The 15321-nt window shown below is 36.6% G+C and overlaps 1 protein-coding gene across 16 annotated transcripts in view; it reads right to left on the reverse strand.

Annotated features, from left to right (window-relative positions):
- NAALADL2 (N-acetylated alpha-linked acidic dipeptidase like 2) overlaps positions 1-15321 on the reverse strand; it is a 672041-nt gene that overhangs the window by 456688 nt on the left and 200032 nt on the right. The window lies entirely within an intron of this gene.

The raw sequence follows: 15321 nt of genomic DNA on the forward strand, positions 1-15321 counted from the left end.
TTTCGCTTTCCCCATTTCCATTGTCCTGCCTTCTTTTGTAGGATCAGAAGTCCCATGAACATTGTCTGAGAGAAAATATGATATTTAAGGGAATATAATATATTGTAAGAATATGAATAAAGAGAATTTATAATTGCCAAAGGCAAAGCACAGAAGTTATTATATTGTCAGTTCCCAAGATAATAATAATAAAAAAATAAAGGAAAAAAGAAATCAAGTGGAGGCACAGTTTCCAAAACAATTATTTATGACCTTAAAGTAATTTTAAAGCTTAACAACTGTGTCTATCAACTTCATTTCACACACCATACAAAATAATGCTGTTAAAATAAAGTTTAAAAAGTAGAATTAATAGAACTTGCCTGATCTGATTCTAAACACAAGGAAATAGTAAGTTAAAAAAGAAATTTCAGGGTGACACTGTACTTACACATCAATAAAAGGCTTTCATTTAGATGGAGCATTCTATTATTTATAGGTATTTTAAATGCATATTTCCTGAATGACTGATGAATTTACTTAGAAATTGTCCCAGCTGTTTTGCTCCACTTATTTTTCCCATTTTAATGAATCAAAAGCACTGTCAGGTAAGTATTTATATCAAAATCATTCCCTTAATAGCAAGGCATATCTGTGGTACTTCTAGATATTTCTATGGAAGTATGAGCTCCCTAAAGGGAACTCTGACCTCCAGTACAAACATTCAAAGTCAATTTTCAACAAATCATTTCTAACAGACTGCAACAATAGGGCGCCATTTTCCTCCATATTTTGACAATAGCTATTCCAACACATAAAGCATCTGCAATTTAGGGCTTTTCAAACATGAGATTCACTCATCAATTAGAGTAAATTAAGATAAAGATATTAAACCTCTCACAGTGATGGATATTGGACTGACACATACAACACTACATTATCCCTCCATTTTTACATTTTAAGGCTTTTTCTGTCTCTAAGACTTACCTCCAGAAAACAGTACTGAGGCCACATAATAGATGAACCTCCTCTAATGGCAAAGAATTTAGCTTTTGAAGCTCTCTGAAGAGACCAAACTGTTAGAAATCACTGATATAATGAAACAGCCTATTGTCCACTGAAAGACTGTCCAGATCTGTACAATACCAACTTGGTCCTTGAACAGCTATTTAATATCCCTTGCCTATATATCTTGGCAGGTAGCCTAGAAACAGTCAAGAGAGCCCATAAATGAAGTATATGTTTTAAGTGCAGCTATTGTATACACTTTACAAATCAGTTCTCTGCCTGCTGTCCAAATTTTTCAACATGCAGTGGAAGCAACAGAGTTTAAAATCAGTGTAAAAATCTCCATTATTTAAATAATGATAAAAAAAAAAGTTAGTCTTTAAATTGCAGTTGAGTCAACAAATTATTTATGCATCCAAAGCCATTCTGGCTGAAGTTTAGGGACATTGTTAGCCTAACCTTCAGGCTTGTGAAGGTCTCTCTGAACTTGCAGTGCTACAATTTCACATTCCAGTATTTAAAGGATGGCTACAAAGAAGATGAAGATTACCTTATTATACGAGTCAAGGAGAAGATATGGGGTAATGGGTACAAGGTACTCCTGGGGAGATTCCGACTGGACAAAAGAGGAAAATTCTTCACCACGAGATGAGCCATTGGAATAAACTCCCCAGTGAAGTGGTGGACTCCCCAGTGTTGGACACTTATGATTCAGCTGTACAGGGAGTTGGGCCACCTTGACTAGATGGTACTTTTTTCCAAGAAAGGTTGGGCCAGATGATCCTTGAGGTCCCTTCCAACCTGGTATCCTACGATTTTTTGATTCTATGATTGTATCCAGCAGGTTCACCTCTGCCCCCACAGTTTTGTGTCACAACAGGTGCCCAACAACCTCATTTTTCCAACTCCATTGCATACTGTTCATCAGAAATTAAAGGCAAGTGTTTTGTCCTTTAAAAGCTAAACCAACCATTACCGTATTACAAAAATACGTAATTTTGACTCTAGAGTTCCTATAGTAATTTAACAATATTATCCATACAACAGGAATTAAGGCAGTTTATCACATGCAATTGCATGGTAAATATCAATTTTGCTGAGCTTATAAATGTTGACCATTGCATATCTGTGGCAGTAAGCTTTTCTATATATTTATGACATTTTAAAATTGTATGCTATTGTTCAATACAATGTATTGATAAAGGTTACTTAGATCTATACATAAAATACACAAAAAAATCCTATGTTTTTTTTCAATGGTTAACACAGATGAGTAGTAATCACATTCCACAGTTTAGCATCTCAACAATCCAAGTTTCATATAAAGCACCCAAATCAGTTATCCCACTCTGGGAGGAAAACAAAACAAAAATTAAAAATAAAACAGAAAGCCAAAACCAACACAATCAAACCTCCCCTCCCCCAGCTATATAAACTAAAATAAAAAAAATAGTATTCAATTCAGTTTTATACTTGACACCAGTCTTTGGAGTACAGGATCTTCTCATCAACACATGTTAAAGAATGCAAGAGTAGTCCCAGTGAATTTGTTCACTTTTCTGCTCATATTGCCAAGTTCATTATTTGAGTGTAAGGACATAGCAAAACTTACCACTTACTACAAAGTATCTGATATTAGGGCCTGCATTGTATTTAGCCATGCCAATAGCGATTTTACAAAGGGGTATTCTTGTTTGCAATGCACAAATCATTTGTGCCATGTAATCTATACTACCAGTTTCATTTAGTAATTGGCTAATTAAAGAAGTAGGTGTGACTTACAGATCCTGTATTAAATTTAATTTTAGGCAGGAATTAGAAGGATAAGGAAAACACTACATAGAGAATAATAAAAACCAGAGGACTGAAGTATGGATAAACTATATGAAGTTGAGGAGAAAAAAAACCAAACAAAACCCACTATAACAGTCCAGTTTGGTCTTCTCTGTGGCACAGACCATAAAATGAACATATTTTTGAAAGACACTTTTTAAAGTTTCAGGAGATAGAAAATCCATCCCATCTGCCAGCAAGCTGTTTCAGCATTTAATTGTTGTTAAATACCTGTTTTATTATTAAGATAAAAAAGCAACTGCAAAATGCCAGAAGTCTGTATGAGCACTAAGTGAGCTTTAAAGCCATTCTATAGGGACAGCAAAGAGTATCATAAACTCTGGAATACTGGACAGAGCCATGCTGATGACCAATAAAGTTGATATGCATTTCTACACTCCCACATATCTGTGGGGAGAATGTCTATAGAAAGTTACCAAATCAATGCTAAATATCCTTTTAATTAACTGTACACAAGAAATCAGGAGAGTCAGCTTTATCAGACTGTTTTTGCCTTAATGAGTGCATTTCAAAACTATCTACCAGTTCTTTGATCTTAAAAATAATGCATCTACGCAGCTACACCCTGATAGGTACATCTTGTTACAAAAAAAAACAAAACAAAACAAAACAAAAAAAACACACAAACTTTTTTTTATTGTACCTTTCCTGCTTGAATGCTTCATCAATGAAGCCTTTGAAAACTATATAATAAGGACTATGTGAAAGGCACTGCATCTGTTACCACTGCCACTCTCCAATACCTCCACAACAGGAAGGTCAGCTTATATGAACCATGAAACGAAGGAAAGACCAATATGAATATATTATAATAAATTCTTTGTGACTGGTGCTGTAGTTGTTAAATCCAGTTCATAAATAGCTGAGACAATTAGCAGGCTCATTCACAGCAAGAAAAGCAGCAAGTGTTAACATGTTACCCACAGCGAATACCTTCTTGGGCCATTTAGTGTGCGCTACCGAAAAGGCAAATTTTACCCAGGAATTACTGCAGACATTGTGGCCTCTTTATATAATCATAAAATCAGAAATCCAGGGTTGTTCATTAATCTCAATTTTAAAGGTTGCTTAATTTTTATTTTCTTCTCAGTATCTTCTATAAAGAGTGCTTTTGCTTAGTCTTTGAAATCTTCCTGTATCTAGGCAAACCCCCAAAGCAAATATAATGTCACCTGTTTGAAGGGCAAATAGCTGTAGTTATCATAGAAATCAACACCCACTGCACATACAAGTCTTTAAAGTGTATCCGACAACCATTTAGTACTTACTTAAATGAGATGATGCCAAGTTTCAGGCCTAGACAAATTTCTTCAGTTATAAATCCCTGACAAAAGCTGTTTGCAGAAGAGATTACAATGTCCTTGTCAACAGCAACATTACACTACACTGTAATTCAAGAAATAATGTGATACCTTCCATCATCAGTTCCTTAATTTTCTGCATTAATGGCTTATCCCTCACATTTGGGATATGGGCTTGGCAACCAGATCAGTTACAGTAGGGAAATTAAGTTCCTTGTCATCATTCACAACCACCATATAGAAACAAATGACAAAGCTCCTACTTGATCACATTTCAGTAGCTGACTTAAGACGAACACAGTATGAAAGAGTGTGCAGTGCTGTAGCAGAAGACAACAGAGAAGTCAGACTTAAAAAAAAAGTGGTGTGTAGAACACAGCTAAATTGAGCCCAAGTTGTCTTTTCATGCAACACTATTGGTCACTTTCTGGCATACATGAGTGACACAGAATATTTAAGTTCTTCAAAATCTCTCACCAATTTTATTATATAGTTAACAGTGGTGTGGACCAGGACACTATTAATAATAACACAAAGGATGACTATGTGACAAGAACAGGGTCTATAATGCACCCTGACTGATATGACTTACGCACAATGATGCCCAGTTGTAAGCAAGACTGAACTTGCCTGTTGAAACAGTGATCAAATGTGTCAGCTGCTTGAGCAGCCTGGCCCATCCAGGTGTGCATAGGTACACATGTATGTATTTGCCTGCTGATTTTTCAGAACCTTTGAAGTTCCAGGACTCGGAGAAAGAAGAATTGATAGGAAGCTCCTTCTCATCCAACAGACAACTATCACAAAGATAAGGCAGACTCAGCTGGTCTCTGTGGGCTGGGCATGTACTACTAACATTGATCTTCTCCATCCTCAGATATGTTTAGTTTGCAAATACCTATCTGCCTGAAACAAAACTCAGAAATATTTACTGAACTTAGAGTAGCTAACAGCATCCGTGATATACGCTTAGCATAATCAGGAGGTTTATTAAAACTGCAGCATAATCAGATTGGTACTAATAGCTCTTACTGAGCCTGTGCATTTCCTGTGGTACATGCTGGGCTGCTGCTTTTGCTTTGCTTCCATTTTCAGAAAGAGCATTTCCCTCCAGTTTGGGTGGTTTACAGCTGTTTTCTAGCTGCTCACTCTTTACCACACTCCTTTTCAAATATCAGAACAATAGTCTCAAACAAGAAGGGAGAAGCCCTGCACACACACTGGTTCCTTACACAATGAATTAATCACTCATCTTTGTGCTCAGCACAGATCCTGCTGTTCTTCCTTGGGAAGGGCATTAGATAGGATTGCAGTGTTTCTAAAAGCACAAAAGGGGATGGAGAAACAGAAATATGAGTGCTAGGAGGGATGTGCTCTGTATGTCTGTTTAGTCACTGTTCCAAACTAGGTCTAATGAAAGAAATTATGTTCTACATATTTGTTCCTGCCTCAATCACCCCTTCCCACACCTCTGCCTGTCCATCCCCATTTCCCACTGGGTCCTGCTCCTTCAGAGCAACCTCATCCTTCCCCACCCCTGTCCCCAAGGCTGTTGCTCCTACCTTCCTGCTGCTGGAACTACCATTAGGTTCTGGCATCTCTTCCTTGGGGAGTCACAACAGCCAATGGGTGGGGAAAGCCCACCTTACACCAAGGATCAGAAAACAAATGCTGGATTTCAGGGACTTGGAGACAGGCAATTATAACAAACAAAATGAATTCAGAAGGGATGCAATTGCAAGAAATAAGAATACATTTCATTCAAAGGAAGAAATTTTAGCCATGTGTTTTATCCAGTTCCTGCCATAGTTTGGTTTGAACTGCAGCCATCCCTGGATCTCCTCTGCCCCCTCATGCTCAATGGGATTTGGGATGGTTAGCAGCAACCATCTCTTCTTACAGAGCAATCAACCCACCCAAAACTATTCTTCAAACACATTTCCCTTTTCCCATTTTTCCTCATACCAATTGCCTGTACGTTAACCTAGTAAGATACAGTTTGCCTGCCTGCATATTTTTTTAACAAATTCACAGTTTCATCAATAATACATTTTGCATTAAAATTCCCAGACATTATCATTGCCTCTGAAATAAATAAACCACAAAGCCTTTCCAAGAAGAAAACTACTATTGGGGCATTTGCATTTCAGCTTACAGTTGAATTTGATGTGATATAAAATTACTGTAAATGGTGTTTAACTTGAAAATGCTGACAGTGATAGCTGCGGTAACAGGCCCTAGCAGTTCTTAAGAAAGTTAATTTTATATGACTCATTAATGCCTTGGAAATTTTTACATTGCCAGTCCTTTGGTTTTAGCACATTTCACTGATATTTTTCTTTTTTTTTTTCTCTATTTCCTTGTTAATTGCTGCAGTCACTCACACTTACATTAGTGTTAGAAAATTAAGTCATTTTAACTTTAAAAATTTGAAAGCTGTACACTTGCAAGTTACTACACTCTAAGAAACTGAGCTAATGGGAGCCTACTATACTTGAAAAGGTGCAAACCAACATTAAAAGATGCTATGAGATTTCAACCCATGTATTAATAAAATAAAATAAAGTGAAATAAAACGTCAAGTCAAAAAAACCCTGATGAATCCAGAACAACTGGGATGCAAGATTATCTACCCTTAGTCTATGCCAAAGAAGATAAGAGATGGACAAGAGTTAGCCCTGTAATTTCAGTCTATTCCCTGAGAGAATCTGCCCCCTGACAAAAGGACACAGCATGCAGCAGACCTGCAAGCATCACACACGCTCAGGACCTAAGAATGAGTCTCAGTAAAATACAGATTGCAGACAATAAGCCTAGTAAGTCACACTCACATCTCTTCTAAAAGGAAAACAGCTCATAAGCGACTTAGACACTTAAGGGCATGTCACTTGCAAGCAGAATAAACTCATATATATAAATGACTATACATGAAATAAGGCAATTTAAAAAGAGACAATATTTCAAATCTGTTTTTAAAAATAACAGATTTACAGACAAAGCCTTCCTCTGTAAATCCTGCATGTGTGACTGACCTGAGCCCAATTTCTTTTCCCGCAGAAGACCTAAGCATCCAGCTGGTGATGTCAAGTACTCACAAAAACCTGTTTCTAGGACTTCTGTTGATGAGACCAGAATGGAGGGTGGTGAGGCAGAGATCAGATGACCTAAGCTCACCTGCAGAGCTTAGGATCAATTTGACAACTTTACGTGGTTACAGAAGACAAATCTTACTAAGATTTCACATGGAAATCAGAAATACACATGACATACAAAGACCTAATGTCTCATGACAAGTAATTTTTTTGGATAAAACATGACTTCAAATGATATATATAAAATACTGATACACATGAACAAAATGTTTCTGTTGTTACCATCCAGCATTCTTCTAACTTGGTGTTAAAAAATAGGTCATTACTTATAAAGGAAAAAAAATAAATCATTATTTCAGAGTACAATTTCTAGAATTTTTTTTCCTTCATTTCTTCCTTAGTGGACAAGTTTAATCAAATTCAACAATAATATGAAGCCTTTAAAATAATACATTATAGAATCATAAAATAATAGAATAGTCAGGGTTGGAAAGGACCTTAAGATCATCTAGTTCCAACCCCCCTGCCATAGGCAGGGACACCTCACACTAAACCATCCCACCCAAGGCTCTGTCCAACCTGGCCTTGAACACCGCCAGGGATGGAGCACTCACAACCTCCCTGGGCAACCCATTCCAGTGTCTCACCACCCTAACAGGAAAGAATTTCTTCCTTATATCCAATCTAAACTTCCCCCATTTAAGCTTTAACCTGTTACCCCTTGTCCTACCACTACTGTCTCTAATGAATAGTCCATCCCCAGCATCCCTATAACCCCCCTTCAGATACTGGAAGGCATTATAGATCTGAAGATGGCAACATTCAAAATTTAGCTTTATTGGAATTTTACTATATTTTGATAGGTGGCAGCTTTAATGATTTGTGCATGGTTTATAGCAGAAAACAAGAATAAGGCAGTAATACAATTTTCTGCTTTTTTCAACGATCTGTATCCAAAGAATTCAGAAAACAAGCAAGTGTACTTCATAATCACACCAGATTTATTTTCTGGGTGAACTCTCAAATGTTAAAGCTCAAGTACACAGAGTGATGTTGCCATGGCAACCACTACTGCAACCCAAGATGGGAACATGTTTATGAAAGCACATTTATATACCCGCATACACATGCCGAGGCACACTGATGCTCTGGACCCTGTCAGAAGGCAATCAAGCTATTCATGCATTACCAATCCTGATTCTGCTCCTGGCAAGGCAAAGGGGGACATTTGCTGAAGCCATTAAGCTGCAGCAACCCCGTGTATAATCATAGAATTGTGTCAGTTGGAAAAGACCTTTAAGATCATCAAGTCCAACCATTAACTCAGCACTGCCAAGCCCACCACTAAACCATGTCCCTAAGTGCCACATCTATACATCTTTTAAATCCCTCCAGGGATGGTGACTCCACCAGTTTCCCGGGCAGCCTGGTCCAGTATCTGACCTTTTTAGGGAAAGATTTTTTTTCCTAATATCCAACCTAAACCTCCTCTGGCACAACTTGAAACCATTTCCTTTTGTCCTATTTCTTTTTACCTGGGAGAACAGACTGAAACTCACCTCATTACAGCCACCTTTCAGGCAGCTGTAGACAATGAAGAGGTCTCTTCTGAATCTCCTTTTCTCCAGGCTAAACAACCCCGGTTCCCTCAGCTGCTTCTCATAAGATTTGTTTACTCCTGGTTTCTAGGACCTAAACAAGGAAACCTTAATTTGCCACAAGATGTAATATTAGAAGATTTAGTGTTCTTATAGCTATAGGCAAAGAGTGGAGTGGTAATAAGTTTGGTGTCCGTTAACCTTTTTTTTTTTCTAAATCTCCACTGAAATACGCTGTCAAGTTTGAGAAATGCCAGAGTTTGGTCATTTGCGTCTGCCTGGAGGTATAATTTTGCATGGTGTACAATTCCTATGAATTTATCACAACATGCTATTTCACACATACTCAACATGCTGTGGCATTCGGCATGCTGAATCCACCAATGTCTACATGCTAAAATAAGTTTATGATTTCTTTTCAGAAGAAAATCCAAGATGTGTTTAGTTTAGGTTACCAGAGGAACCCTCACTTGATTTCTGGGGATAAAAGTTAAAGGAAGCATCCCTTCTTTCCGCTGCTTTGTCTACATATCTATCTATTAAGGAGTTCCGCAACTCTTGACACAGCCTTTCCACATCAGCCAGCATTGAATTCAGTGTAGAAGCATCTTAAATTAAAAACGTATTTGTTCCTTTAGTTATCACTCACACTGCAAACGCATTTAAGATCTGTGCTAAGGTAAATCTATATTTAAAACTCTGTATACCAGTAATATATATGCTTTCAGCAGCATTCCAGGATAATTTTACACCTTGATGTTAGTCCTTTGAGAATTAAATCACAAAAAGCAGCTAGATACGACACTGTTTTCAGCCAATTGTGACCACAGCCTTGGGAGAAGCACAGTTGCTTAGCCTATGGTTTTATCTTCAGCCTCTATTTGATGGTGCCCTAATCTCACTTATGGACATGCCTCAGCCCTGCTGAGATGTATGAAGATGGGGCTATTGCATTAAATGAACCAGAGAGGCCCATTATCCTGAAGACTACCTCAATTCTCAATTGTCTATCTCAGCCTGTAGTTGCTTTTGATACCTATAACTCTATAGTTACACAGAATCTATAATACAATACAATTAGGCTGAACTCTGAGTAGTTCTTAATACTGCTAGTCTGTACTAATTTCTTAAGCAACAATTTCTCACAAAGTAAACATAATACTTCTTGATCATGAACAGAGCAGCCTTAGAGAGCACCATGACACATCACAATCTAAATAAACAGATCAGCTGCTTTAGAGGAAAAAAAGTTAAGAAGCCTTGTTCTTTTAGACTAGGCCAGGGTTTGTGCATAACTTTTAGAGCTTAAATTGTTTATGCTACAGTACATTTTGATTTAGAGGCATCAACAATTGAAGGTAAGTCTGAATTACAACAAGAACAAAGAGGACATATTCAAGAAACATATAGCTTAGTATTCTGAGTTAAAGTAGCCTATAAACTATATTACTGATGCTTCATTACATCACATCACATCATTGTGATGGGATGTTCAGCGCATCCTATCTTAAGCAAGAATTGCGCACAAACAGAAGGACTGATGGTTTGTGCTAACTTAGCTTTAGACCATCAGCTAAATGGGTATTGATGATCTTGTGAGATGTTGGATACTCACATGCAGGTACACATTCTTGTACAAGACAGCTAGTGATGTTTGGGAACTTATCAACAAAGTAATAATAACCAGAAAACTACAACCTGCTGAGACCAAAACCCTTAAACAGCAAGTGCCACAGAACAGCAGCTGCGGATGACCAGTCATGGAGCATACTTTGCATATTAGCTAATGTTTTATTACTTCTTCTCTCAATCACCTTTAAAAAGCAACATTAATCCAAAAACACTCCAAGCAACAGCACTGTGAGAAGACTTAGCCCTCTCTACCCTGCTTTCAGCTATGAAACTGAACGGTATTCATGTCACAGTAGAATATGTTCCGGCTTCTTAAAAAGATGGGATGGTCCAGTGGAAGGTATCCCTGTCCATGCCAGGGGGGCTTGAACTAGAATATCTTTAAGATCCCTTCCAACCCAAACCATTCTATTATGCTGTGATACATCTATTACACTAATGTTCTTAATTCTGGAAAGTTATACTGAAAAGTTGACAATTCACAGGATCACAGAAATGTTGGCTGGCAAAGACCCAGAGGTCACCTGCTCCAACCTCCCACTCAAAGCAGAAATGCTGCCAGGAACAGATCGAGTCGCCTCATCCATAAACTGAGCTCATCAAACATTCAATCAGAGCTAACGGGTTCAATATGAACACAAGTGTATGCCAATTTGCACACCACCACCACCCCCGTTTTTAACTGCTGCTGATACATCTGTTTCTTAGTAAAAATAACATCAGTATGCAAAAAAAAAAAAAATAAAAAAAAAATCACAAACCTGTAATATAACCAGTCATTAAAACTCATACAGATATTTCTACTTCAAAAAATAATACTAGAACACAGAAAACAGAAAGAAATTGAAAAATAAATTAGTCTTAACACACAGACATAGCAGCCATGGCATAAAAAATTCATTTCCATTAATGAGACGTGGTAGTCCCCAGGCCAGCGCCCTTTGTATGTGAACCATGTTAATCAGATTGTATGAGCATTTGCTGGAAACTCCTGGGATAGCATGCAACTATAACTATATAGCAAGCATAGCAGATTAGCAGCTTGCTAAAAACTGCTTGACTTGTAACCCTTGAAGCACAAGAATGATGCAGATTTCCTGAATCACCAATAAATAAAGCATTTCATTTCCATGGCTCATATTTGCTGCAGTCTTTGATGCAATTTGCATATCACCAGAATGTGTACAAAATATCATTCTCAGTGTCAACTTTATGTAAGTACAGAATAAACACACAAATAACGGCTGTGTCTATTCAAACTCGGTCACGTGTACTTCCTAAACAATGCCTTTCTGTTGCTACTCTACATCTCCAAAGAACCCTTCAGTAACTTCAGCTGAGTTGAAGTGAGATTAGAAGCATTCTCACCAGGACCCATGAAATTCTGCAAATTCCTATATGAGTATTTTTAATACTGTATGAATATTTTTGATTGGAATACAACTTACAGTCCCATTGCGTTCCTTCTTTTGTACCAGAATACTTAGGTGTCTCCTTGAAGGAAGAAGAAAAGACTTCATAAAATAAACAAACGCATCATTATTCACATGCTGTTTCTGTCTTTCTGCAGGCCTCTGGGAAACTGCAAAGATTACTATAGCGACTATCAGTATGTCCCTGATATCTCCCTACCTTTCTTAACCTTTCAAATTATCAAACTAACAAAGATTATAGAAATAGGAATACAGATCCTCAACCCTATGCAGATTTTCTTCCGCTTCAAAAACTGAAACCTATTTTCTCCACAATTTCCCCAGAAACTTTCCACATTCAAAACTGAACATCCTCTGTTTTTTTTTTTTTACATGCTAATTATTCCTCTCAAAAATAAACAGTTCCTCGCTGAAAATGTGAATTTTTACTAAATTTAGGGTTTTACTGGGAATATTTCCTTCATAAAACTTAATCAGCTTTATTTATACTTGACCTAATTTCAAGCTCAGAAGGAAAAAAAGAAAAAGTCAAAAGATGCCCATGAGATTCCACAGGAAGAGGATCAGGCCATGTAATTTAAAAAGGCAGAAGTGTTTTCTTCACCTCTACTGCTTTTTACAGAGAAACATCTTCCACTAAGCTTCATAGTGCAATTTTTTTTCATGATTTACAGCATGGAAACAGAGGCAAATAAGTCTCTAGTGAAAAGTCACCCAAGCTCATAAAAGATTTAGAGTGACTAAATTTATAATTAAGATGAATCAAGAAACCGCATTAGGAAACAGTTTAACAGAAATTCAAGACTAAAAATTTGAATGCAATTTTTTATTTCCAACAGCAAAAACACATATTTCCTGCATTTTAGATAGTCATGCATGCCTATAATTTCTGTATGTATTAAAGGTATATAAGAAACACAGATAACTATTTTAAGTACATCTCATAGCTTTTATAACTTATTTATGAACAGGGACGTTATTAAAAATAAATGATCTTCAATGGCACTTAAAAGTAATGCTATTTTGAAATGAAATGTCAGGCAAATGGCATGAAAATGTAAAACTCAGTAAGTCATAAAACACTGCTTTATTATAGAATATTTACACTGCCAACATACAGCCTGAAACAACTAGGTTAAATATAGGAACACAAACAAAATTATTACAATTGCATTGCATTTAATGATTTAATGTGCAATCATTACATTACTTAAATACTCAATTTTTCATTCTCTTTAAAAAATATCAACCTATGACTCTCCTTTATACTGACAGAAAAGCCGCTATAAATAAACCGCTATATATTTCAAAGGGTATGGTCAGAATACACATGATCAAAAGTAATCAGTTCTGATACCCATTTTCATAACTTAGCAAAAAAGTCCCAAATGCAACCATTAGAAAGTTATGCCCAAAACCTACCGCACTTAACATAAACAGAACAACCCCAAAATGACCATTATGTCACATCTCTATTTAAGTAACACATAAACGTTCCATAGATCTGTTCGGAGCTGTAATCCATTTCCATTTTTCCTTACTTTTAGATCCTGGAAATAATTGCGCTTACAGTTAAACCAATTAAATACTGTGTGTCGTCACAAAACCATTCTGGATTTTCATCTTCCATCGCTGAACTTAGTCCAAAATAATTACAGTGAATACAATTATCTGTCACAGTTACCATCTGTGAAATGAAAGCAAATATTTTAATTATTGCCATTGTAAATTGGGAGCCACAAGGCCCAGTATTTGGGCTACATATGGAATTTATTGTTATGGATTAATGTCAAAACAGGTGGATGCAATACTTCAAAAGACTATGGGCTAAGTGCCCATACACTTTGCTACGTGGTGCGAACTACTGCAAGTAGCTCACAAACTGAATTTTATATCCAGGATGGTTGTTAAGCTGCTACGTGATGTCGAAAACAAAATCAGCACCATTCTAGAGTACTTCCCTGTATCATTGAAGTAGTTATGATTGAAGTAAAGAGATGACTTTCTCATTAGAGACGTAGATTATCAAAACCTTACTGCACTCTTACTGACTGCACTGGGAACTTTGTATGCGAGGAAAGGAGAATACTTCAGGTACTTTTGAGTGGATACATATAAGCATGCACATCTAGCATTAGGCATAAAAGTTAAAATGCATAAGTCCTGCAGAGCAATCTCTCAGTAAAGAGCAAAGGAGGACTGCAATCTAACTAAATTAATGAGAATCAGAAAAATAAATATGTAGAGTACAAAATACAGACAGGGTATTATCTTCAGAGTTTTTTAATATAGCACTGAAAAAAGCTACTGAAATGCCTTTGAAGATAGTTTGAATCTGTTTTACGAAGGTCAAAATGACTTCAAAATGAGTAAGAAATTGGAAAAGTTACATAACATCTTACAGCCCTATCACAGCTTAGACTTCACACAGCTGAATAAAACCAGACTAAACTTTCATTTAATGATCCCATTAAGACTTCCAGTTTGTGACTAAGGTTTAAGATTATTAACACCTGTACAACAGTCTATGAAATTCCTAGCCTACGTGTGTTTAAGAGCATTACTTTTTGACACATAATGAACTGCTCCTGCATACTGCTGAGGCTCCTTAACTCTCATCAGTATTAGATGAAATTAATTTGCTCAGTTCCTTCATATTATACAAAAAATCCAGCAGAACAAAGCCAGCGTAAGAATTTATTGCAGCAAAACCTTTATTACTGAATATTCCAATTGTTTTGAATAATATGATACCATAATATTTGAAAACAAACAGGTACCTGAAGCTTTGAGCACTGAAATACAAATTCTACTTTTTGGCAGGCCCACTATGAGCACCCAGATCTATTTGCTCATTTTAAGATTTACCCATGTCACACTATACTGCAAGAAATGAGTGGAAGCATATTTACTTGAAGATAATGATACAACTATTTACCTAAGAAATAATAGTGTATGACCATAACAAGAAAATACATACTGTTTATCTATAACCATCATCTCAAGCAGGTCTTCATTCCAGAAAGAATACTTTACTATTACAACTACAAAAGTCTCCCTGCCAGGTTTTGAAATTAAATAATTAGATTTAGAGAAAATATCCTTAATTATACCTAGCACAACCAAGACTGGCTGATTGGAGGTGTAAGTCGCTCAGTCCATCTGCTGAGTACGTTAATCGTTTTTTGGCACTTCTTTGAAGTCATGAAGTCTATACAGACATAGAGGCTACGAACATTTCAAAACCATGTAAGCAGCTGGTGATACAGCAGGTAGTAATTTAATTACATAACTCCTAGAATATGTTTCCAAAAAAAATAGAAAGAGGGATGGAATAAAGAATGTCCAGTCTGATCTTTTAATTGCGGTGTAATAGGTTTTGTTGAATTGGTAATGATTTTCCACCCACCTATTCTGCAGTTGG

The sequence above is a fragment of the Lathamus discolor genome, chromosome 3, assembly GCF_037157495.1.
Source record: "Lathamus discolor isolate bLatDis1 chromosome 3, bLatDis1.hap1, whole genome shotgun sequence".
In the NCBI taxonomy this organism is placed as follows: domain Eukaryota; kingdom Metazoa; phylum Chordata; class Aves; order Psittaciformes; family Psittacidae; genus Lathamus; species Lathamus discolor.